Raw genomic sequence first — 242 nt, forward strand, 5'->3', positions numbered from 1 at the left:
TCCTTCCAGTCCAAGGGACTCTCAAGAGTCTTCTCCAACACCACAGTTCAAAAGCATCAATTCTTCGGCACTCAGCCTTCTTCACAGTCCAACTCTCACATCCATACATGACCACTGGAAAAACCATAGCCTTGAGTAGACGGTCCTTTGTTGGCAAAGTAATGTCTCTGCTTTTGAATATGCTATCTAGGTTGGTCAGAACTTTCCTTCCAAGGAGTAAGCGTCTTTTAATTTCATGGCTG

This window comes from Bison bison, unplaced genomic scaffold (genome assembly GCF_000754665.1).
Source record: "Bison bison bison isolate TAMUID 2011002044 unplaced genomic scaffold, Bison_UMD1.0 scf7180017864235, whole genome shotgun sequence".
Classification (NCBI taxonomy): Eukaryota; Metazoa; Chordata; class Mammalia; order Artiodactyla; family Bovidae; genus Bison; species Bison bison.